Here is a 24,255-nt window from a genome sequence, read left to right as displayed (position 1 = left end):
AGCACATTGTCCTGTGCCAACTCAAATGTGTCCTTAAGACCAAGTGCACTCTCTCTAAAGACCTTTACCACGTTAATGTGCCTCTCGTTGTAATTGTCTTTACACACAAAAGAGAGATAATCGTCAATGTAGCAGAACATGAGTTCTACTACCCCTGCCATATGCTTTGAAATTATCCCTCCACGCGGCTTATAAAAATTTCGCTAAGGACGCACAATACAGGGCATCCGATGCACACCCCACCATTTTGCTCAATCGAAGTGTTGCCTACACCTACAACCACTGACTGCAGATAAACCGTGAGTAATTCTAGAAAAATATGAAGTGCTAAATCACACTGCAACCGGAATTTGATTTTATGATTGTACTGAAACATGGGCGCTTTCAAACTTTCTACTAACTCATTATGAAACAGCGAGAAAGAAAGCTCTTCAACGTCGCAGTTCTCTTCAGCAAGGACACTCCGGACGTCGCCGCGAAGATGGTGCGCCAACAATTCGGAGTTTGACATTCGAAATGCGTCTTAGACTTTTATGCTGGAAAGCTGGCGCTGAAGAAACCAGGAGGCCAACTAAAACCAACTGTTTTTCTCTGACACTCGCACGAAACGGTGTGTTTATCGTGTGCATCTTTGTAACGAAGAAGTCCAGCTGCATTCCTTAAGTTACTTTGTCGCTTGTCGCTGACTTGTCCACTACCAAGTTCTGCAATAATTGTAGAGTCTATTCCTTGACTTTAGTAACCATGGTTGGTCACACATTCAACTAGTGCAATCACTTGCTTGCGCTCATCTTTTACCGCTCCGTGGGGGCAGGAAGACAAAACATATATTTTTTTGTCCGTGTCCTTGCAACCAGACGGGCACGCAGACGAACAAAACATATTACGCATTGTCGCTACCAAAAAGTTTTTTGTCATCACGCGGGGAGAGATGTACAGCGATCAAAAATACAGACGCAAACAGCCACGAAAAGCAACAAATGCTTTTTGCGCAAAATTAACATGGAAGTACAATGCCTAACTACCCTGTTACTGGTTTCTAAGCATAGGGTAATAACAAAGTATACGTTTCAGAGTCTGGCAACATGCAACAGAAGAAGTCTCAAAATAGTTCCCGTTTCAATGCTTAGTCACCGTACATAACCGGAGAGGAATATTGCACGTTCCACTGACAAAGTTCGCTCACTGTTATTGGCAATGGATCCTTGAAGAGTGGTCCGCATGAGCGCAGAACGCACACGGTAATCGTACTGTGTCCCCTCCAGTACCCTTCTATTTACACCACTGACGCAGAGCATCCATTGCACGTAATATATGAAAAGTTCACATAGGGCTACGCCGCAGTTTTCCACTAGAACAAAAGTATTGAAAGACCATGGGTTTACCTAGAATAGGGGCACTATAACGCGCAGCTATTTCAATCGGTTTTCGTGGCATTTCTGCCACTTGCCCACCACGATTTTCGCTCCCACTCCTCACTTCGAGTATCTGTCCCGCGACGTCATTAAAATCGCGAAAACTGTTCACTAGATATGATGTGTACAAACCAATTATGCATAACCTAGACTAAGAAAATAGAAAGAATATTTTGATTCTAAGGGTTTTTTTTTTTCATTCGCCTACTGCTACTGGTAGAAAATTTTTGCGCTGCGGCCACTTCACCTGTTACAAAACCGTGACAACTTACCATGTCGATGTGACGTGTTCTGACTAGAGAAGCATTAATATGCCGAACAAGGCTATTACAGCGCAGGTGTATGTGGCTAAGGTTCCGTGCATTTTGTTCTGCGTCGAAAAAACCACCATCAATGGCTCATAGTCCCCTAAGCAAGCAAAAATGCAATGGCTCATAACCACGTAAAGCAGAGGCTGAAAGCACTCAGCAAAGTGAACCGAGAAGTGATTATATTCTTTCTAATCACGCATACAACATACAGAACAGCATGTCAAAAGCTGTCATCATGAATTGCTCATACCTACGTGAGGAATGGCTCATACCCCCGTAAGCCCCCGTAAGCCATGACTCATAGTCCCGTAAGGTTCATAGCTACTCACTTTGAGTGAATTACCTGCCATAAGGCTACCCGTGTTGTCGTTGTCGGTGATTTCAATGTGGATGTCAAACCGCCGTAAGCTATCTGTTAAGAAAGGAATATACATAAATGATTGACCAATAAACGTAACATCTAGCGTACGTATGTTCGCGGACGACTGTGCGATATATCGTGCTATTACTTCCACCGCTTACCAATCTTCTCTTCAAAGTGATCTTAATGCTGTCTTGGACTGGTGTAACGAATGGCTAATGGGACTTAAACCGCGTAAGTGTAAATATTTGTCCATTCACCGTCGCCGTAATTCTCTCGTATTTCCTTACGTAATCTCTGAAGCTCCGGTAGAACTAGTTCATTCGTACAAGTATTTAGGAGTAACACTCTCGAGCGATCTTTACTGCAATGCTCATGTTACTAACCTAATATTATCCGCGAACAGGACGTTACGATTTCTAAAACACAATCCACATCATGCTCTTCAACATGTAAAATTGTTAGCCTACAAATCATTTGTCAGGTCAAAACTAAATTTGCATCGCCTATTTGGAATCCTCACCAGGCATACCTAATTAATGATCTTGAATCTGTACAAAATCGCGCCGCTCGTTTCATCCACTCGTCATATTCCTTTGACATTAGCATTCCCTCATTAAAAACTGCATCCGCATTATCCCCCTTATCGCTCCGTCGTCGCATTGCCAGCATATCTTTATTTCACAAGTTATTTCATAGCGCTATGCGCAACGCACCTTATATCCTTCCTCCTACACGCATATCTCACCACACCAGCCACCAGCTACAGGTTGCTCGTCCACGCTCACGCAATGTCACGTTTTCAAATTCTTTTTTTCCTCGCACAGCTGCAGACTGGAACGGCCTTTCTAACGAAGTTGCTGTCATTATGTGCCCATCGAAGTTCATCGAAAATGTAAAAAACTTCCTGTTATTGTGACTATGTATTTTTATTCCTGCCACCCCTTATGTAACGCTCCATTTATTGGAACCTTTAAGGTAATGAAATGAAATGAAATGAAATGAATAAAATATGGCGGCCCGCCGATTGCTCTAGCAGTGACTTTTCGAAACTGCCGCGGAGAATGAATTTGTGCGCCTGCAAAAGATATTTTGCATGGCAGTAGAACTTTGCCAAGCTATTTAGGAAGGTATGCGACATCGCTAAGTCCACTTTTGTTCGCGGAGCGGGAGTTCTAGCGGAATTTTTACCCTCGTTTTGTACATCGCCGCGATCTCCCTCATCCCTCACATGCTTATGCAAGGGCAAAAGACGCTGCTGACCTTGGCACCGCCCTGTTCATTCGGTTATATACTTTGGCGGCACTAACTCCGACCTACTAAAACAGTTGACTGATCCTCATCTCTTCTGTGTCAAGTAGAGAAGAAAGGCGTGCGAAATCAGGAATGATAGTTCCTATCAAAGAAAGCAACATTTACCTCCTATAGGCCTTCTTGGCGGCGTAGTTTGCGTTAGAGGTACTAGGTGGTTCTGGCGGCGGTGCACTGTACGTTGCCTTCACGCGAATGTGAAACCATTACCGCTTCGACACTGCTACTGAATGATCAGAAATGCAACTGAGTGATCGCTTCTGCAATGCGTTCCACACATGCCACAAAATGTGGAACGGTAGAGGAAAAAATTTACCGCCCCTTCACTACTGTAAAAAGGGGTGCAAGCGAAGCTCGCGATCTGCGGCTCTTAGTTGCCGTAACGCCTCGGCTTCGCTTTTCTTCTCGGTGAGGTGGGCACATCAGCGACGCGCCCTTTCTCGGGCGAGTTCGATGCGGCGTTGACCAAACCCTGCCTGTTATTCTGCCGAAAGCACGACGCATGGCCCGCTCCCAGTGCCATTCCTTTAACGCAGCCTGCTCTATGGCAGAACGAACCAAACGCGGCTTCCCCATCGGACTGCCAGGCCCGAGCTGGCGAGAAACGGCGGGCGCGAGGCGAGCGAACACGTGATCAGATCCTTTTCCTCCTCCGGAGGGAAGAGACGCCTGTGACAGGTTCGCGCCTTGCGCTGCGTCTACGTCTTCATGCACATAAAAGTATACTTTAAAGGGGGTGTATGATGAGTCGACAGTGGCTGAATTGGTTGGCGTGGTTGGCTCGCAACCCGCCGCACGAGAAACAATTTTTATTTTCGTGCGGCTTGAGCTTTTCGTATAACGAAATCAACACCAATGCCGACACGAGTGGAGCAAAGCAAGCTTCGCTTGGAAACGTGTGCAGTAGTTGGTGGCTCAAATTTAGACTGACATTTTAAGGAATAGGTCAAATCTACGCGGCCAAATCAACGTACCACTGCTACACAAAATGTGCCCGTGCTGCCGCCGCCTGGCGATGCGCGTTTTTCCTTAACAATAAAAAAGAAACCGTTCACTCAGCAGCATTGTAGGGCTAAAGTTAAGTCATCAGCCTGGTTACGCCCACTGCAGGGCCTCAAGTCTAGGCTAATTCGAGTTCTTACCATCCAGTGGTCACTGCAGCGCACCTTGCCGAGCACGTCCACATCTTGTATAATGCCAGGGTTAGGGAAGAGTAAGAGGTCTATTTCATTTCTAGTCTCGCCATTCGGGCTCCTCCACGTCAACTTTCGGCTATCCCGCTTGCGGAAACAGGTATTAATTATCCGCACATTGTTCTGTTCCGCAAACTCTACTAATAACTCTTCCCTGCTATTCCTAGTGCCTAAGCCATATTCTCCCACTGACTTGTCTCGAGCCTGTTTCTTGCCTACCCTGGCATTGAAGTCCTCAATCAGTATAGTGCATTTTCTTTTGACTTTACCCATCGCCGATTCCACGTCTCCATACAAGCTTTCGACTTCCTGGTCATCATGACTGGATGTAGTGGTGTAGACCTGTACGACCTTCAATTTGTACCTCTTAGTAAGTTTTACAACAAGACCTGCCACCCTTTCGTTATTGATATAGAATTCCTGTATGTTACAAGCCGTATCCTTATTAATCAGGAATCCGACTCCTAGTTCTCGTCCCTCCGCTAAGCCCCGGTAGCACAGGACGTGCCCCCTTTTTAGCACTGTATATGCTTGTTTCATCCTCCTGACTTCCCTGAGCCCTATTATATCCCATTAAATAGCCGCTAATTCTACCGATAGCCTCGCTAGATGACGTTCTAGCGTTAACCGTTGCCAGGTTTAGACTGCAATGGCGGCGTGTCCTGAACCAGGGATCCTTAGCACCCTCTGCTGCGTCGCAGGCCTTACCGCCGCCGTGGTCAGTTGCTTCGCAGCTGATGGGGACTGAGGGCCGGGGATTGATCGTGTTCATATTTGAATTTGTGGCCAAGTATTGTACCAGAGTGGGCAATCCGGCTCTGGTGACAGACTGCGTTACCGGATCTATTCGCCATGATCAGACCGCATTCCAGGCCTGTTTATGCAATTTTATTAACACGCGTATTTTTTTTAATCTGGTGGCAAATTGCGGGGCACCGGGATTCGAACCACGCTACTGTTGCACGCGAGGCTGATGTTCTACCTCTATGCCACCGCTGCACTCAGTTAAGTGCTGTATTGCAAACAGAGGTCCTCGACCTCGGAACACCGTCAAAGGTAAGTATGACTCGTTACACAGTCAGAAAAAGAGCAGGGCCGCTTCCAGCGGTGGTAAGCTATCGACACCAATACTGGCGCAACCTTATCGCACACATTTTATGAACAAGTGAATGGCGAACTCATAAATCAATCTTCCGAAGCGTAAGTGAGACACTGCACCAACAGAATACGATTGTTTGATGATGAATATCTCATGATGGTACACGGGGTAAGCGAGTGGCTAGCGACACTACGCTTTTGCTACAAGCTATTGCAAATAAAGAGAATCTCTACTTTCCAAGTCTTGTGCGCGGCAATCACAAAGTTACCGCGAGCGAACGCAATCGTGAGAGATTATGCAGAAAATGAACAATTGCATGGAGACCGCACCGAAGAATGTTATGAGTTAGAAACATTAAAAGCCACTGCTTCAAAGTTGGTGATAAATAAAGAAGCAAGGGGGAAAAGGCACTGCTGTTGATTAAGCTGTTAGTTTTGACAGCTTAGAATTTATTTCTAGCCCTACTCCTAGTACCGCATTTAGTAACACGGTTTGAGTGTAGTACCACTCATTGGAGAAGACGTAATGAGCTCCAAATGCTCTTAGAAGCGCTCTAGGGGCACATTGTATGTGCTCTGACGCTGTGTTCAAAGCTTTGGGTCGTCCTCCCCTACCGCACGTAATTCAGCACAATGCGTTGGCTGGCTAGCTGGTGCGAATCCATGAATACTTTGTTTAGTGCAAAACAACAGACACCATCGTCTTTCTTGTGCCTGTTGTTTTGCGCTAAACAAAGTACTGATGGAACCGCACGTAATATCCGTCGAAACAAAGGTTGAAACAAACAACTATCACTAACATTATTCAATTGTTTTCGAAGAAAGATGATGCACGTAGATGTCACATGCAGAGCAATGTGTTGAGAATTGATGTACGACGCACATTTTTTTCCAAAGAATCCACGTTTATTTCCCAAATCACATTGTTTCTACACAAGTTCATCTTTATTGAACTAGGCAAGATATGAGGTCCGGTATTTTATCGTTCACCAATCCGCTGCTGTGGCTTCTTCATTTCGAAGTTGCGAATGGCCCGGTAATATGGAGACAAACGTGGTAGCCAAGAAGCTGATCTTGCGCACCGACGAAACGCTGCTATTCCAGAAACTTAGAATTCTTCAGGTCGCAGTTGATTGAGCCTGCCAGTCCTAAAGTTCTGTAGGCAAGAATAAACAAATAAAGGCATCGAGGGACAAAATTTTAAAAATGTTTTGAAATTTGCAATCTGTAGGTCAATCACTGCCCCGCATAAATGGCTAAATTTGGTAATCATTTGAAATAGTTTATGCACCTTAGATCATGTCAAGCTCAAGGCACATAAAAAGAGCTTATGCACTTTTGGCTGGTATTTTCTTCTTCGGTACCACATTGTAAGCTTCCCATGCAACCTGAATAAGGAGCACATTGGTAGATTGAAGTCTAAACAAGTTACAGAAAGAAATAAAGGGTAGCGCAGTTTCCTCCAGTGTGAAAATGTGATAGCCTAAAAGAGAAAGGTAACAGGCGCTGTTGCTGTCTAATTCAAAGTATTGCAGTCATCCATTTGTTTTGTATTACAGTCGGACAGAGCCCACTACACAAAGCAGTATACGCTGAAGCGTTTCGCTTTATGTATTAATTTTTTTGCAATAACTTAAGTTTCAAAGCTGACACGCTCAAGTAAATTTTGACAATAGTGCTGCTATTAAAAAACTACCAGATGCATCCAGACGCCCAGGCATATCCCAGATTCTGCTTTTGTAAAGAAGCACATGTCACTTATGGAACTACCATTCTTGAAATGTCTCAAGTACACCGGTGCACCAAGTATTCATGAACATTAGCTAAATAAACGGACTCTTCTAGAGAGTCTGAATACTTACATTGTTCACTCACACCCTACTCCAAGTTCTGGCGCTAATACAAATTGTAAATAATAGTAATACACTGCTGGCCTTTCGGGTAAAATCAAGTTATATCGTAACTACGACAAAATGCTTTAGGACTGCAGTTACATTGTTGGAATATATAAGCGGATGTACCGAGGCCATATAAATGATTTGGTAGCTAAGAAGAAACTTCGCTATATATCAATATTTCCTATTGGTATTGTCTTCTTGTAGGTGACGTAAAGGCAAAACGTGAACAAGGTGAATGCAGGAGCCAACGTTTCGACATGTGCACTTGTCTCCTTGAAGGCGACGTATGCTTTCCTCGCCACAGTATATATAGGTGAGGTTATTCTAAAGGGGAGAGGGGGTGAAGCGGGAGGGTGCGGAAACGAGGGAAAATGTGTTAGCGTGTAGAATTGAGAGTTAAGGAACGCTGTGTACAAGGTCAAAGCCAGGGCACCCCTCCCCCCAACCCCGGTCTGTCAACACTCGCGCGTTAGCCGGCGTGTCAAGGGCGTCTGACCCGCCGGCTGACAAAAGAGAGCAAAAAAGGAAAGGAACGGAAAAGCCAAGGTCATTTTGGTGGTGGATATAATCGTGGTCTTCGCTGCAGATTCTTCTTATACGTTTCGCTTGTCCGACAAAAATTCCTTGCTTGCAATGTCGCGGGTGATGACTGTTGTAGTCTAAATATTGCTGGCTGTCTGTAGGCTTCCGGTTAAGTGTCGTTCTCAGTTTTCCGTTTTCTATGTAGACCGTCGTGTCCAGGAAGTCGATCTGACTAGGAGAGTGGTGAGCAGCAAATTTAATACTCGGGTGAAAGCGATTGAAATGGCTAATTAAGTCGGTTAAGGCGCTTGTGCCGTGTTCCCATATTATGAATATGTCGTCAATGTAACGAAGCTAGGTGTGGGGTTTTAAAGGCTATGATTTCAGCAGGTCTGCTTCAAGCTGTCCCATGAAAATGTTCGCATACGTGGGTACGAATGGCGTACCCATGCTAGTGCCGAAAATTTGCAGGAAGTGCATAGAAACGAATTCGAAATAGTTGAGCGTGAGAACTAACCTAAGGAGCGATAAGTAAACTTGAGGAGGGTGCGCTTGGTGATTGATTGCGAGGGATCTAGAAACGGCTTCAATTCCTTCACTCATGGGAATGTTGGTGTACAGGGCAGAAACATCCAAAGTGATTAGAATAGCGCGGTCGGAAAGGATTAGGTTGGCGTTGATGCCGTCGATAATTCGAAGGAAGTGCGGCGTACCTTGAACAAAAGATGGGAGGGTGGTGTTTATGTTTGACAGCTGGTGATTTAAGAATTTAGATAGTGACTCAGTAGGTGTGTTGTTATTAGACACAATAGACCAATATGGAATTTCTGCTGTAAATATTTCTTCGACCGGAACTTTATGTATTTTAGGAAGAAGGTAAAAGCGGCCTGCTGTTTTGTTCTTGGGCATCATGAAGCGATATTCAGATTGCGTGATTAGTTCCCTGGAAAGGAGCTCCGCTATTGTGCTTATCACAATATTGCTGTAATCTGAAGATGGGTTAGAGTCCAGTTTTCTGTATGGGTGTGGTTGCTCAGTTAATTAGCGGCCTCATTCTTGTACTTTTCTATAGGCGAGATTACGATACTGCCACTTTTGTCTGCTGGTTTTATTACAATATTGACACGTGTACTTGTCTTCGGCCAGCCACGTTTCGCCGCCTAATAATGTAATCGCACAGCATGGGACGCGCCCGCATGTATCTGAAGTTTCTGGAAAGTTATAGATGCTTCTATCCGTTGTCTGTTGTCGCCGAACCTTATGTTATCTCATTTCATCACCTGACGCGAATGGTGTCGAACTTTGTGGAAGGCACGCGGGTCCGAACGATTAGTCTGGAACATTTGATGAGTGCTCTATAAAAGCCGACGCGCTTGACCCGCTGATCAGATTTGACCGTGTTCGCCCCTATCGTTGTGCTATAAGCGCAGCCTGTTTTTGTGGGCACAAGTTCGCCCAATAAAAGTTAGTTTTGTCTTTCACAGTATTTGCTACTGTGTTCTTCAACGTCACCACCACGTGACAATATCATTTCTTTTCGCAAGTTCTTTAAGGATTTGGTGTTGAACGGTGGTCAAATTTTCGCGTTTCCGGCAATTCCGCGTTGACTCTAGGGGCGCTATAACGTAAAACTATTCCAAACTTTTCTATTCCAATTCTCCTATCAGCCCTCCACGATTGGTCAAAAACATTTTTCGACCACCCCCACTTCACCTGTTTGTCACGCGACGTCACGAAAACCGCGATAGCTCCCCATCTGATATGATGTGTACACACTGATTATGCATGATTTGACAGAAAAAAGAAAAACAGTAATTTCTGATTCGACCCCTTTTCGCCGTTAGCCCTCGGCTATTGGTAAAAAGTTTTCGGGCTGCACCCACTTCACCTGCCTGTCACGCGACGTCACAAAACCGCACAAACTCACCGCGTCAAAGTGACGTGTACGCGATAAAGATGCATTAATATGCCGAACAAAACTGAATTTTCTTCGGAATAGCCGCTGGCTGCCCCGTTCCGAAAGGAATAAAAGATGGCTGCCGCCGATCGCTGAGACGCTGGTTACTCGCACCTGCCGGAGAGCATGGGCGTATTTGCGTATAATAAAACTTCTTGCGTGGCCGTGTAACGTTTTCGAGCACTTTCGGCACGTTTACCACCTCATTCGACCGACTCTTCTTTGCTGAGGGTCTGTTTTAGCGTCATTCTTAAACTTCCGTTGCATGCCGCCGTAATTTTCGACCAGCCACCACAAGCTAAGTAAGGGAAAGCCGACCAATCGCAGACGCCGGCACCACCCTCTTCATCCGGTTATCGAATTTCAGTGCACTGGCTCTGCCCCAGCGGAGCCCATTCCACTTGAGCGTTCTCCTCGCCTCTTGTCAGCCAATTGGATACGACAAGCCGCTCAGTGTAGGCCATGTTATTCGTTTTTCAAGCAAACAAAAGTGACCTCCTATGAACGAGGAGAGCGTTTGATTGGTCTGTACAGACAACCCTGTGGGTGACCGCCCGGTGCTTGCGTCGGTGGTTACGCAAATTTGACGTCAGGAGATTGGAATAGAAACATATTGGAATAGTTTTAGGTTATAGGGCCCCAGAATTTCCTTTCATATCAGTTTTAAGTATAAATCGAGGTCTAGGCGCTGTTCGGTTTCTGGTGTCCACGTGCTAGGTGGTCTAAGAGAGTCTCTATCTTCTTTTCCTACATCTAGTCTACCGAAAAAGAACTCCTTGATGCGCATGCGTCGTGAAAACTCTGTTATATCTTTGTGGAGCTCGTATTCGTTTACTGCGTTGTTCGTTGGACAAAAAGTTAGACCACGTTTCAGGAAATCAACTTCTTCGGGACTTAGGCTCTGGGATATGTCTACTACATTGCTGCAGTGCTCTGGATGCTCGCCTGTAGGACTCTCGGCGGAGCTACGTGCTGCAGGGGTTACATTAGTTTCTTCGTGTGGATCTGCAGCTCTAATATCCTTGCGCTGGTATTTATCTAGTAATTTTTCCTCCTTAGTTTGTACGAATTGTTTAAGTTCACTTCTTTCTGGTTCAGTTAACTTTATGCTGTCGAGCTGATCAGAGATTATCATAAGTTGCTCTTTGCAGTGTTCTTCGAGAATATCGATAAGGGTGGGCGATGCACTTTCTAGGACAGCATTCCACTTTAATAATAGCCTGGAGGGTGACGTAGTGGCATTATTCGCACCGATATTTTTGCCCGCAATGTTGCTTCGACAGCTTCATTTGAATGCAGTAATGCGTGGGAAAATCAGCTCAAATCATGTCTTCAAATTTACCACTTATACACAGCACACCTTGTTAGATATGCTAGGGGTACCTGGCGCTGTAATCATGTACCAGATATATGTCTCATGTCAAGCACAAAAAACAGTGCATATAAACTATGCGTCAAGCCGGTTAAAAAAACTTCCTGTTTAATTAGTTTGTACTTAACATTCCTTCCCCCTCCAGGCTTCCATAGCGCAAATAATTTAAATAGAAAGAAGCGGTGAGTGCACTTTACGGGCGCTTCTACTCACAACAGTCCTATTTCAGTGCCTCCTAGAAAGCCAGAAAATATATCTAGAGAATAATGCGCATCCGTACAGATTCATCTTTGGCAGAAGTATCCACTATTTGGTTCTACATTTGTTTAATTTGCACAACACAGGTTTCAAGAAGTTAATTTAGTTTTTGACCTTCTAGGAAATTCTTTAGGATAAGCATAAATAACGATATAATAAAAAAGTTGTTCACTGGCACTTACTTCATGTAGCCTTGGCCGGGAAAATGATAGTCCTTGTTAGCGACTGCCGCCGAATGCAACTGAAGCAGCTCTACGGCGCCGCCCAAATTGACGCCCCTCATCTATGCTTGCATCATCGCCACTGTGCCTGGGGTACTGGCGACGTTCTCTCGACCTAGGCCTATCCTCCTCCCTGCTACTACTGTCTTCAACACTTCTAACGCGTGGCCGATATTGCCTCCCATATTCTGTACTTTCTTTGCTGCTACGACTGCCATCATCGCCTCTAACCCGTGGACGATACCGTCTTCCATATCCTGGTCCATCCTCTTCGCTGCTACGACTGTCTTCACCACTTGGAAAACGAGGGTGATAGCCACTTCGATAGCCAAGCCTTAGATCTCCGAGGGGGCCATCGTCCCCAGAGAAAGCGCCCGGCTGTCCAACGTTAGATGCAGGTTCCTCGCCTTTGTTATTGCTTCCATTTCCGAATGGAGGTGGCTGGCCTATGGTGCCACGTCTCCTGCTTTCAACGACGTCGTCATTAGGATTACCATTACCTCCGTAACCATATCGACCCTGTCGGCCTTTCCGCAATAGCTGCGGTACTTCAATACGGTGCCTTTCATCCTGGCTACCATTGTCATCATTCGGTAAACGCCTTGACGCTCTTTGGTCATCTCGTGTTTCGATTACTCCGCTGTTCTGCTGCCCAGGCCGAGCTTCATTTCCAGGATTACCTTGTACGTTTCTGCCATGAACAGTATGGTGTTTGCTCGGCGTACCTTTAAAGAAAAAAATAATTATACATTACTGCATACATCATCTCTGCAGTTTAACCTTGTGACTAAGAAACTTAGTCACTTTAGCATTCGTCAAAGGGGAAAGGCAAAAGCCGTCGCGCTCAAAAGAAATTCCTTCAATTATTTGTCCTCGTTCGAATACGTTGTTACATCTTATTGCAACCTTCTGACCAAAGCTCGCGGGTTCGACTCCAACCGAATGTTATAGGTGCGACTCGTACTAAAGGTGCTGGGTTCGGGTGCCTTAAAGAACTTCATATTAATTAACTAGGTCTTACTTCCCCTTAACACTAAAATCGTGGGTCTGACTTTCAGCGAAAGTTGTGAGTTCGAGTGCCTGAAATAACACTATATCTATAAATTGTGCCTGGATTAACTTCGCCTTAACGCCAAAGCTCGTGGGTTCGACTCTTAGATAAGTTCGACGGTACAACTTCCTGCAAAAGCCGTGATTTTCATTGCCTGAATCAACGCTGTGTTAATTACCTATGTCTTAATTAGGTGCTCCTTAAGGTCAAAAGTCATGGCTTCGACTCCCACCGCAGGTTGTCGACTCTAGTGCCTGAATTAACACTACCTCAACACGATGACGACGGTGATCCGCACATCATTACTATTGTTGCGTGAGTTAATCCTCGAAATCAATAATTGGATAGATCATTAAATCACTTAGTGTGTCTTCGAAATGATTTTAATACCCCCCAAAAAGAGCACAAAATTTGCGGTTTATGCATAGTTACAAATATTTATTCTTCTATATCTGCCTCGTAAATCTTTTTCACTATTAACATGAAGGTTATACTTCAGCCTTATTTACTTTTCCGTTTCGCTTTTTCTCTCTACCCTGCCTTTTAACATTTAACAGCCGGCTTCTTGGCTAATACCCCGTTGTGAATAAACGTCACAAGTGGGGAGCAACACCTCAAGCAAGCAAGCGCTTGCATATCGGTAAGGCACCATGCCGTGTTGGTGTAGTGAGTAAATTTCTACAATGGAGTCGGCATCAAGTACGATTATCGCGTCGACGACACGCTATTCGACCAAGGACGTTGAAGGTTGACTGAAGGAAGAGACGCGTGAGGATTTCACTTTAATATTCAACAATTAAATCTCCAATGCGATTAGGAAACTTAGGTTACTCGACACACTTTCCGGGCGCTGTCATCCATCTACCTATGCGCATAACCACATTCCCTCAAACTTGGCTATCTGGGTAGTCCGTGGTCGAATTGGTGGCGTGTCGGGCCGCTGTGCTCAGTGAGCACTGTTCAAAATCAACCACCCGACCAACTTGGGTAACTAGCAACATCTTTAGAACATAGGTCATTTGCAAGGCAGAGCGACATTGCTAGGTGTCACAGTCATCAGCGATGTTTCATGGCGCTGCTGTCGCAGCGCGCTCCAACCGCTTCCCTTCTTCGCTAGTCAGTTGGCTAGAAATGTCGCCACGTACGGGTTCAGCAGTCTGTAAAACGTTGCCGCGTTTACTGTACGTTCCTTGTTAAGCATCGGATAAACACTGGTGATGCTGTTCCCAATAACCGCCGGCTGTATCGCGTGTCCACGGCAGAACGCCAAGTTATTCAGCAAGAAGTAAACAAGATGCTCGCCAGAGGCATTGTTGAGCCCTCGTCGAGTGCTTTGGCGTCGCCGATTGTGCTCGTCAAAAAGATAGACGACACGTGTCGATTCTGCGTTCAAGACCGCCACCTAAACGGAATTCCTCAGAAGGACCTTTATTTTTTACCATGTATCAACGACGTTCTTGATTGTTTTCATGGTGTCCAATACTTTTCGTCCATCGACCTTCGATCTGGTTATTGGCAGATTTTCGTCGATGAGTAAACCCAAGAAAAGACCGTTCTCGTCACTCCAGATGGCCTCTACCAATTCAAGGTTATGACGTTCGGTTTATGCAGCGCCCCCACCACGTTCGAACGGATGATCCACTCTTTGCTTCAAAGTTTCAAATGGTCAACGTGCATTTGTTACCTCGACGACGTCCTTGTGTTTTCTTCTAAATTTGAGACGCACCTTGAGCGCGTCGCAGCTATCCTTGACGTCTTTCACAAGGCTTAGCTCCAATTAAGCTCTTCGAAGTGCCACTTCGATTAGCTTAATTGGAGCCAAGCCTTGCGGAAGACCACTTCGGGCACCCACAGATTACATTGCTAGGCCGTCTCGTCGATGCTTTCTCCGGGCCGATGCTGACCCGGAAAATGTTCGAGCAGTGACGGCTTTTCCTGTACCTGAATCTGTCAAAGACGTCCGGAGTTTTGTGGGGCTCTGTTCTTATTTCCGACGGTTCGTGAAAGATTTCGCAGCAATCGCTCGACCTCTCACGGATCTTCTCAAGGAAGACGTGCCTTTTACGTGGGGTCCCCCTCAGGCTGCCGCGTTTTGACGCCTCATCATGATTCTCACCAATCCACCGGTCTTGGACCACTTTGGTCCGTCCGCACCTACAGAGGTCCGAACCGATGCCAGTGGTTATGGGATCAGCGCCGTCTTGTCGCAACCTCAACACGGACACTACCGCGTTATAGCCTACGCTAGCCGGCTCCTGACAACTGCAGAGCGCAACTATTCGATTACAAAGCGCGAATGTTGCTCTCGTCAGGGCTGTTTCAAAGTTCCACCCATATTAATATGGCAAGCCCTTCTCGGTAATCACAGACCATCATGCGCTCTGTTGGCTTTCGTCGCCCAAGGATCCTAGTGGCCGGCTCGGTCTTGGGCCCTCCGACTACAAGAATATCCCAACACAGTGACTTACAGGTAAAGACCCCAACACCAGGACGCAGCTTGCCTCCCTCGCTGCCCAGTTGAAGACGCGGCCTCTACGTCAGATACTGACGCCGACGCATGTGTTCTCACTGTTTTTCCACTGCTCCATGTCTCCGACGAGGAGCGCCATGACCCGTCCTTGCATATAATCACTGACCGCCTGGAATCATCGCTTGCCGATAGTTCCCTTCGCATATTCACACTTCAAGATGGATTACTCTACCGCGACACCATTCACCCCGACGGCCCTGCATTACTCCTTGTGATCCCTAAACACCTTCGCTTCGCTGTTCTCAACGAACTTCACAACCTCGCCACTGCCGGTCAGCTGGTTGTGTCACGTACCTACGACCGGATCCACCGATGCTTCTTTTGGCCAGGACTTGCTCGCTCCGTTCGAAGATACGTAGCTGCATGTTAGAAATGCCAGCGACGCAAGACACCATCACTTCCTGCTGGGTACCTTCAACCACTCGACATTCCAGCGGAACCATTCTTTCGGGTTGGTTAGGACTTCCTTGCCCGTTTTCCTCTTGCTCTTGCTTTTCCTCTAGGAACAGGTGGATCGCTGTGGCCACGGATTACACCACACGCTTCGCCATCACCCGCGCGCTTCCTACAAGCTGCGCCAGAGATGTCGCCGATTTTCTCGTACGCGACATGAATTTATTACACGGGTCTCCGCGATAACTTCTCACAGACCGTGGCCGAACATTCCTATCAAGAGTTACAGCGCAGATCCTGCAGTCCTGTGCCTCGAGGCACAAATTTTCCAACTTCATACCATCCGCATACAAATGGCCTCACGGAGCTTCTCAGTCGAACTCTCACAGACATGCTCACGAAATATATCTCTTCAGACCACACTGACTGGAACCTTGCTCTGTCATGTGTCACATTTGAATATAGTTCTTCGCACCAAGACACAGCTGGTTCTTCCCCATTTTTCCTTCTGCTCGGCCGAGAACCAGCACTGCCATTCGACACAACCCTCCCTGTTCACGCGGCACCGACCAGCGAATACGCACTTGACGCGATCGCCCGCTGTGCCCACGCAAGGGAAACTGCTGGTGACCGCCGTCTCAAATCCCATGAGAGTCAAAAGCGTTTTTTTTCGTCTGGCCACACCAACACGTGCACTTCCCGCCTGGTTCTTTGATGCTTCTGTGGTCTCCGTCGCGTCAGGTCGGCCTGTCACAAAAACTTCAACCTTGTTACACAGGCCCATACCGAGTGCTTCGTGCCGTGACTGCCTTCACCAACGGATTCACCCCTCACGCCCCATCTGCTTCCCAGTCCGGTGATATTGTGCACGTTACACGACTGAAGCAGTATTATCCTCCCAGGGATGACATTTAGACGCTCCTGGACGTCGCTTCTGCCGCCGAGGGATTATGCTACACGCGTCTGGTATTTCATTGTTTGAACGAGGCGCGTGGGTGCCATCACTCTAGAAAAGAGAAGGAAGAACGAACTGGGGCTAAGGCTGTTAATCTAACCAGTGAGCGCTACAACCGCTGTTGTAGATATAACCTATAAATAGTTGCTTGTCTTACTGGCTCACCCTTCGTGTAACAATATTTCCGTGTATTATAGCAATTTCTACTAAGCGTTGCGGCATATTTAATTGTTGAGAACTGCTGCAATGAAACGAATGTCGGAAAGCTGACAACCCCGTTTTGTTACAGCGTAAGGACGTTTCCAGTGGTGCCGTATTTAAGTACCGGGAGCATTTACATTGTGACAGCAGCATAGCCTCCCGAACATCTCCGGGCCTGTGTGCAAGTCGTGCCTGCTGGGCCAGTAACATTCACCATGTCGTGATATCCGCTTGGCACGTCGTACAGGCTGTCTCTCTAAAGAATTTGGCCCCTTGATGTCTCCTTTAGAGCTAGTCGTCATGCTCCTGGTGCGTTTACCTTTGCTTGACTTAGCACTGACTAAAGTGCTAGACGCCCTGCTGTAAGTTTCGCGTGATCAGAGATTGCGTAATACCGTAGTCAGATCGTACTTGACGTATTTGTTTTCAATTCAGCCGCTTGTTTGTAAAGCTTAGGCTTGAAAATTAACCATCATGAAGAGCACCTCAGCATCAATAATAGAATCCAATCAGTGCAATCTTTCAAATTAACAGATTTTTGAACTTCTTCGCTGCAACATAAGGTATGTACAGCTGTGCACAGATGGTGGGAACATATCCTTCTCTTTATGTCCGCCTTCCTGTAGCTATAAACTACAAGTCTTCTGGAATCGTGCAGAAATGTTTTGTGCAAAGTCCTATCATAGCGAGAAAGCTATTTTTGTTTTCAATGAAGGCATATATCCGTGAGTTCTTATAAAGCATAATAGGAATGTCCTTTAAGAAAGAAATAGAAAGCGTTGAAGGCATGTGTCCTTTTTTGTTATTTTACATTCACCACTCGCTAATGGGTTAATCATTACATCAAGTAAATGCTTTTTTATGGCAGCAGTATTTTTAGGTGCTACAGCTTCTTTAGGTGCGATCCTTTCCAACACATAACGTAGGTCTACAACGCTGCAGGCTACAACGCGCAGTTTGCGCAGACACACCGAAAAATTGCATTCTACTGACTCTACGACATTCGGGCCTTACAAATAGAAGAACATCGAATCACACATGTGCTATTTTGATGACCGAGTACGAAGGCGAAAATTTCGCAATCTCACCTGAAACGGCTACAGCAACCCAGATTAGCAGAAGACCAGCGCTGATCTTCATCTTTTGTGGAACTTGTAGCTGCCAGGCTGCACTGGACGACAGGATGGCATGCTTACACATTTATTTGGAGCAGTGTCGTTCTTGTAGCAGATAGAAAACTTAAAACGATAGTATATCGCAAACTGCTATGTTGTAGGTTCAGGAAAGCTAACCTAAAACGCAGAATACGCCAGCAACGTTTACACAGATTTATTCGTACTACATGGTAGTTCACAGAACAAACATTTTAGGTTACTTTCTCGGAGCCTTTCTTTCTCCAAGTGTCCTCATATAGGAGAGTATGTTCGCGTTGTATCTTGCAATCGACTCATTTCATCTTAGAAATGCGCGTAGTCTTATGAACTCTCCTGTTTTCGCAACATCAACGAAGGGAACAATTTTTTGGGGCCATGCTAGACAAACCTGAGCACGCATCAATAGATCCGCTTTCACGCTAGACTCGTTCCGTTGTCTGTCATAACACGCTTTCTGCTTCCTGTTGCGAATGTGTTATTGTTATAAAATATGGCGTTTCCCTTTCTATAATAGCACAATGGGTTATAAGGGACACGGCATTGCCGGTCTCCCCATTAATTTTGTTTTTCAGGGTTTTTTAACGTGTACCCAATGTACAACTTATGAGCTTTTTTTTTCTTGGTGTCATTTCAAAGCAATTGTAAAGTGGCCGCAGTAGACGGGATTGAACCTACGACCACCTCGCGCTCAGTAGCACCACGCGGTAGCCATTGTTCTACCACGGGAGATGATGATTATCAAGTCTGCTCATCGTATTCCATTACGGGCTGTTTGCCACTAAGCTTCAGCTGCGGCCGACCCCTCGTCAAAATCTGTTAAATTATTCAGCTGATTTTCACACTATGCGTAACATTTACAGCATGTGCTGGAAATATTGCTGCATTTTCTACTGAATAAAAGTGCTAGGCTCACTCTTGTTGCTAGCGCAACTTCCATGGAATTTATTGGATGCTGCGATGTAAAACGAGCTTATTCATGCCAAAGGGAAAAGAGAAAACAAATATACTAACCTGGCACGCTCGCCACTTCTCTTTGACGTATAGAGGGCTGATTGCTGAAGGTATTTGCTCAAAGAACACCATACAACTACGTACTAACCTTCGTTTATTGTTGTGGGTGTTGCGTCAGTATTTATATGCACGAGTCCAAGGCTGCTCATTACGCGTACATTTCCATGCTCCAAGAACAACCGGAAATGCATGTCTCCGTGACAATCGGACAAAACACGCGAGCTTGCTGACACTTGACGAGAAAGAAACAGCTTCCGGCTCCCTTATTTTTGTCCATGGAAAATAACTTGACTCGTGCTGAGTTACCGAACAACAACATGACATTATGTCTTTGTACAGTCGGTACCTTTTGATATGGGAACACGTAGAGGCATTATTTTAGGGTTTCGTCAATTTCTGTTAAAACATGCAGAGAACGCCTACCATTGTCACATTGCGGTCGTGGTGTGTTGTAGTATATCTCCTAATTCGGGCCACGAGTCCTCCAGAACACAGCTGTATCACAATACAGGCGATAGAAGGAAGAAGACACATGATCTTGCCGCAGAGGCGCATTGAATTTTGCTCACCATGTGCATCGCTAGCAAACGCCCCCTCCCCCCCCTCCCCCCATGCAGGCAAAGCACGAGACACAGAAAGTCATGAAGATGTATGAAGTAACAGTTCCTTGCGGGACAAGCTTTTAAACCAAATATCTAACTCAGCAAAAAAAGAAAGGAAGCCATGCCGTGCGAATAAAGAGTGACGTCTGCCACGCTGGGATGTTCCATCCATCCAGCGATTTGCGACCGGTGGCAGGGGAACGGCGTTCAGGCTTGGATTACGCACTTAGATATCCAATCCAAGTAGCAATGGGATAAAACCAGCATATTACCTGTTGCCACCAAGTGCTTAGGAAGTCATGAAAACTTTGCCAAAAGAATGCTGGGCGTGCTCGAAAAAGGCTCTATACCAATCGAAATACCTCGAGTACTCTCGACAATGCACAAATACAACACAGGATTATTTCCGTGCGACTGCATCACCTTACACCACGGAATCTATATTATACATAATATATTTATTTTCATTCAGCTAATCGCAAACTAATGACAAATAATGGCAAAGCTCGAAGGTCACTATTCACTTGTTACTGCGAGAGTGTCTATTCCCCCGCCTACGTTTAACCCCATTCTTTATGCCAATGCACATTTGCAGCTGGTATGCTTTGCTGCGACCACTGATATGTGAAATTTGGCGCACGGTTTTCAAACTAGAAATAACATTCATTTTCCTCAAACATCATCGGCCATTCGATCAGTGTCTGCTGAAAAAAATGCCTTCGCCCTTCTCCCCTAGGCGCCGTGCACATACTGATTTTTCAGCCTTGGTATCAGGGGATTACTAAATTATAATAATATTTGCACCTGTTTACGGATTGTCGCAAAGGAGTATTAAACAGATATGTCGCGCTCTCCTTAACACTTTACCCTCGAATAGCGCGGCGTACAACAAAATCACAGATGTAAACTATCAATAACTGTTAGCACTACACATTTCGATGTGCTATTAGCCGAAGTATGAAAAGAAATTCTAGAAGAGTTGACTGCAGGTCTAGTTGGGCGTCCATATTTGAAGTAGTAACTTAGCGCGAATAAAACCACGGAAACAACAAAGACAGACAAGAACATGCGCTTGTCCTTCTCCGTCTTTCTTGTTTCCGTGGTTTCATTCGCGCTAAGTTACTACTTCAAATAGGAAAAGAAAGACGAGGGAAATGACGCCATACCGTGTTGAGAGGTCAAAGTCTTTCTGTTCTTTTTTAATATGTCATTCTGTTGAACTTAGACAATTTAGATTACATCAGCTGGACAGTCATGAATTTATGTGGCATCTGCAGGCATATTCAAAACAAATTACAATCCAGCAAAAAAGGAAGCTTGCATTTGTACTTCCCTGAAACACTGTTCGAGCCGTCCACCAGTCTTGCCTAAGTAGTCAAATTCGCGGGAGAGGGGAATGTCACCGTGAACCAACAAACCACCTAGACAAGGAACTGTTGCAAGTCCTTTATTAATGCAGACTTCAATTCTAAGTCTGGTTAACAGCTTTCTCCATAGAGCCCAGTACTTTGAAGCACGGAAGGTAAACGGGATGTCCCCTCTCCCCCAGCAATGTTCTTGAAGCTGTGGCCACAATGGGAGCGTAACAAATATGAAAAAGCTCTCCGCTTTCTTGACCCTCGTTGCCCAGAGGCATTTTGCGGATTTGCGACTAATCAACATCTTCTCTGCGGTGCATTCAAAAGCAGGCGCAGGCACCTCGCTAAACGTGAACGTTCTACTTTGCTTTAAAAGCTGTTCTCATATGGTGCTAGCACGACTTGTTGGAGCCGCCTTTCAGCGCGCCTGTTAGAAGGCCACGCTTAATATCTTTCGAATTCCGTGAAAGACGCTACAGCGCGCATTCCCTGAGCGCGAAGAGCAAATCCAGAAAACATTACTTTCTCAGAAAGTAATACCTCCTGAAAAATGAAAGCTTTCCTTGTATACACAATTCGAGCCGCAATTAGTAGATTAAGGCGGCCTTGTTAAGTACCTAGTTAAACATTATAGTTCGGTACGCTTTCTCATTTCATAAGATAAAGAAAGAGAACTCAAGTTTCCGGTGACTGAAGGTTACGCAGCTAAATTTACATGTTAACTTATGAGTTAGAAAAATATAGCTGTGAGTAATTCATTGCCAGAAACGCCTTCGCACCGAGATATTGATGTGTGTTTTGCATCACAAATGAGACGTTACATACAAGCCAAGAACAGTCACAGTAGACGAGACAATGCTACATATTTGTATTAGCATAGAAGTCATTATATATGAACTGATTTCCCTTTTGACACTTTCTTGCCATTTGTTGAGTTAGGGCTCATTTGTCAGTAGTATAGTGGATTAACAGCGTTTAAGTGGCGATAGGTCAGACAGGCTTCAGTTGTACCATATGTGGTACAGTCATCGGCAAATGGTTGAATGGAAGAGGTAAATAGGGCATCCCTTTAAGATGAATAGAGTATAATGGCTTAATTAGGCCTCTTTGGGGGATGCGAGAAGCTAGGGTGGAAATAAAAATTGATAAATGTTGACTGCTGTAAATTGTGTCAGAAAAGTAAAAGTTGTAACGGCCGAACAATATTAGGGAGCCTATAGTGTAAGACTTAATTTATAGGACCGGTATTCAGCACCATGATTTCGTTAATTGCGCTCATTCCGAACCAATCCGAATGGCCAAATAATTCAGTCGGCACCTGTTTTGTTGTGAGACATTTCCGTAACCTCAGTGCAATATAAAAACATTGTTGTGGTACTAAGTGGAACACTTAATTGGCTCCCCACAGCACAGTAGTATGGCAAAAGCGCTTAACAAACTTTTAAGAATCTTCAGACGTTTTGCCGAACAATTAGGTTTTGCTGTCATTTCACGTATTACGCATTGGAAATATTTCACCGCCAGAATGACCAAGCAAGCGACAAAGTGACTATGTTCATGTACCAATCCTGCTGTACATGTTATCGTTTTATTTGTTTCCAAGACGTGCGGCACAACAATTCAATCTGCTTCCTAATAGAAAGTTTCAATGACCCTACAAGTAGGCGTTTACAACTTTCTCTTCTGCGCTCGTAGCTAGGCTGGTTGCAGGAAATTTCCTATACGTAAGAAACAAAACCTGAAACTTACTTCTTTCTGAACCGTATTTATGAACCCCTATGAAACGTAACGTGTTTAAAGTCATTCTGGTTATTTTTTTTGTGAAATGTACGATTCGAAATCTGCACGACAAATGTTACCACATTTTCATAAGCACATTTTCCTTCTTTGAGACAGATTCTGACTATCAGGAAGTCAAAATTCCGAGACCTGTACCTTCCTGATCTGCATATTGAAAGCGTGAGTATGGAAAAACTGAACTTATATGCTGTATTGCACTACACCCGACCTAATAAAGGAGGTTTAACAAGCTTTGTTTTCTCTTTGCGGGTATACGTTCACAATAGCTATGAACTGAAATGCAAAAGAAAACATCCTACACTGTTGGCCATACATCAAGCATGCAGTGGCGCGATTTTTCATCGTTTCATGGGATGCCATTTATATACTAAACGCGCAAGAATTTAGTGTTATGACAGTCGACCGATATCGCTAAATTATCTATGAAACGAACTTTACTGAAGAAATGGACAACAATATTTCGATACAGAGCTCATGAGCTATTTCTTGAATATATTCTAATAGTCCGCCTCCAAATTGTAGCCACATGATGTGAAGGATCTACGAGTAGTATCCTGCAGTCGGCTCACGGTTGCCAACACAGCGTTCGGCGAGGAAATTTTCATAAGAAAGCGGAGATTCGCACTGTAGCTAACTGGTTTTGATCACGTTAAAGCCTAAAAATTTCCGTTATTTCTTCTTTATGCCAAGTTAAGTTTATTTGAAAATGGAGTCGATTATGAAGCACATTCGAAAACGGAACTTTTTTGGCATTTTACTTGCTAAAACCAGTATATGATTATGAGGCACGCCATGGCGGGCGACTATGACTTAATTTTGACCAGCTGGAGTTATTTTACGTGCACCGAATGCACGGCACGCGAGCGCTGTTGCATTTCGCTCCCAGCGAAATGCGGCCACCGCGGCTGGGATTCCGCCCCACGCTCGTGGGCTTAGTAGCCCAATGCCGAAGTCACTACAGCCCCACGCCGGGTAAATTAATAGAAGAAGGGGATCCACCTCATTGCGTCTTCGTTTTACTTTCGAATATTTCCCTTTTAGATTAGTCGTAGGTAATGTTTTTCTGCGGCGGGTGTAGGCTGAGCAAGCGCAGAGCAGCGACGGCCGTTTTAAAAGTGTCTATGCCCACGGGTATCTATCTATGGTATCTATGGGGGAATCCTGAGGCGCTGCAGCTCTGTAACTGACACATGGGTCGGTTACCTTCCCTTTATTGTGATAGCAAATATATCGACACTCCAGGCGCATTTCTCCCGTCGGCGACATGATGTTTCGCATAACGT

At 45.3% G+C, this 24,255-nt stretch overlaps 1 long non-coding RNA gene across 1 annotated transcript; it reads right to left on the bottom strand.

The window, feature by feature from the left end:
- Positions 1 to 6,598: 6,598 nt before the first annotated feature.
- LOC142574233 (uncharacterized) lies at positions 6,599 to 19,294 on the bottom strand. The gene is made up of 4 exons (XR_012826463.1): positions 19,213 to 19,294; positions 18,136 to 18,218; positions 11,879 to 12,642; positions 6,599 to 6,845 (listed from the first exon to the last, which is right to left on the bottom strand). It is a non-coding gene; the product is annotated as an uncharacterized LOC142574233 (long non-coding RNA).
- Positions 19,295 to 24,255: the final 4,961 nt, after the last annotated feature.

The sequence above is a fragment of the Dermacentor variabilis genome, chromosome 3, assembly GCF_050947875.1.
Source record: "Dermacentor variabilis isolate Ectoservices chromosome 3, ASM5094787v1, whole genome shotgun sequence".
In the NCBI taxonomy this organism is placed as follows: domain Eukaryota; kingdom Metazoa; phylum Arthropoda; class Arachnida; order Ixodida; family Ixodidae; genus Dermacentor; species Dermacentor variabilis.
Note: the sequence above shows the minus strand (reverse complement) of the source record. Positions and strands in the feature narration are given on the sequence as shown.